General features: G+C 76.4%; 1 protein-coding gene across 3 annotated transcripts in view; it reads left to right on the top strand.

Annotated features, from left to right (window-relative positions):
• The first annotated feature begins 604 nt into the window (after positions 1–604).
• Positions 605–1,540, top strand: part of SPIN1 (spindlin 1) — an 85,509-nt gene continuing 84,573 nt past the window's right edge. The window contains exon 1 of one of the 3 annotated variants that reach the window (XM_073878208.1): positions 605–733. The gene's annotated coding sequence lies outside the window, so the exon portion shown is untranslated. Of the gene's footprint in view, positions 734–816; positions 970–1,540 lie in introns of those variants that run through there. The other 2 variants (XM_073878209.1, XM_073878207.1) reach the window with 2 other exon arrangements.

Here is a 1,540-nt window from a genome sequence, read left to right as displayed (position 1 = left end):
CTTGGTTTAGACCCCGGGTTCAGCCTTCAGGTCCTGCACTCAACTCAGCAGGAGTTAATACTGTTCTCGCTTCCTTCCTCCCGCAAACAACCAACAAAACACTCAAGGGGCATCTTGGGTGAAACGAGTCAAACGAGTTCACGGGTGACCGTGGGAACGCCTGGCTCCCGATCTCGGAGGAGAGCTGGTCGACTTCTCTCGTGCGTGGTGGGGGCCCGGCTCTCAAGGTCACAGATGGGTGGGCGAGGCCCGGGTCCCGGCGGACAGGGGCGCGGGTCTGCAGAGATCCCCTCCCCCGCGCGGCGGGGCAGGTGGGTGGGCGACGCCCGGGCCCGCGCGGACAGGGGCGCGGGGCGGCGGCGCAGTGCGGCGGCGGGTCCGCGCGCGGGAAGCGGGCCAGCGCTGGAGACTGGCGCCCTGCCCGGCGTGCGGGCTGCGTCAAGACGGCCACAGCTCAGGCCGCGGACGCCCCGAGCACCGGACCCGGCCTCATCCACCCCGGCGGCGCGCGCGCGGCAGGACGTCTTGCGGCTTAAATCCCAGAATGAGAAGGGCCGGTCCATCCGTGAAAGTCCTCCCACCAAGCGAAAACGAAACTTCCCAGGATGCTTGACTTCCGGCGCGAGCCGAGGCGCCCCTGGCTCCGGGGCTCCGCGCCCCGAACACCGCCCCTTCCCGGCGCGCACCTGGGGCCCGGCCCCGGGCCCCGCCCAGCTGCCCCCCGCGCCAGCAGGTGAGACGCGCGCCAGGCCCCGCCCCCGGCCCCGCCCCCGCCGCCCACGCCGCCACCTGGCCAGAGCGGCGCCAGGTCAGCCCTGCTCGGTCCCGCACGCCCAGCCGCCAGGTGAGCGGCGCCACCCCAGCGCCCAGGAGGCCCAGCCCCGCTCCCTTCCTCCCCACCCGCCCCGCTGCCAGGTGAGAGCGCCATAAAGCCCGCCCTGCTCTGTTCGCCGCCAGCCCCGCCACCAGGTGAGCAACTCCACGCCCTGACCCGCCGCCAGGCCCTGTCCCGCGCCGTCCCCCCCGCCAACTTCCCGGCCGCCAGGTGAGTGGCGCCATTCCCCGCCCCGCCGCCGACCCTGGCCCAGCTTCATCCCGCCCCGCTCTCCCCGCCGCCAGCTGCGCAGCTCCAGGCCCGGCCCGCCGCCCGCCGGGCCCCACCCCGACGCCGGGCCCTGCCGCCTCCGTCCCGCCCCACCTGCCTCGCCGCCGGTGAGTCGCGCCGGGCCCAGTCCCGCCTCTAGCCAAGCCCGGCTCCCAGGCCTTCTCCCACCGCCTGGCCGGGCCCCGCCCCGCTTCCAGGTGAGCGTCGCCGCATCCACTCAGGGCTCCAGGCCGCGCCCAGCTGCCCTCTAGGCCCCGCCCTGCCGCCAGGCCCCACCCGCTGCCTGCGGCGCGTGCGCAGTGCGGCCCGTCGGGCCGGGCCCGGGCGGTGAGGCTGGCGCAGTCGGCGGGCGCAGTGCGCGTGCGCCGTGCGGCCGGGGGCGGGCGGCGGCGGCCGCGGAGCGGAGCGGGGGCGGGGCGGTGCCGTCTGGCTCGG

Source organism: Callorhinus ursinus, unplaced genomic scaffold (genome assembly GCF_003265705.2).
Source record: "Callorhinus ursinus isolate GAN/ISIS: 27379988/994484 unplaced genomic scaffold, GSC_fseal_2.0 scaffold28, whole genome shotgun sequence".
Classification (NCBI taxonomy): domain Eukaryota; kingdom Metazoa; phylum Chordata; class Mammalia; order Carnivora; family Otariidae; genus Callorhinus; species Callorhinus ursinus.
The sequence above is the reverse complement of the archived record's forward strand: the minus strand, read 5'-3'. Positions and strand labels throughout refer to the sequence as shown.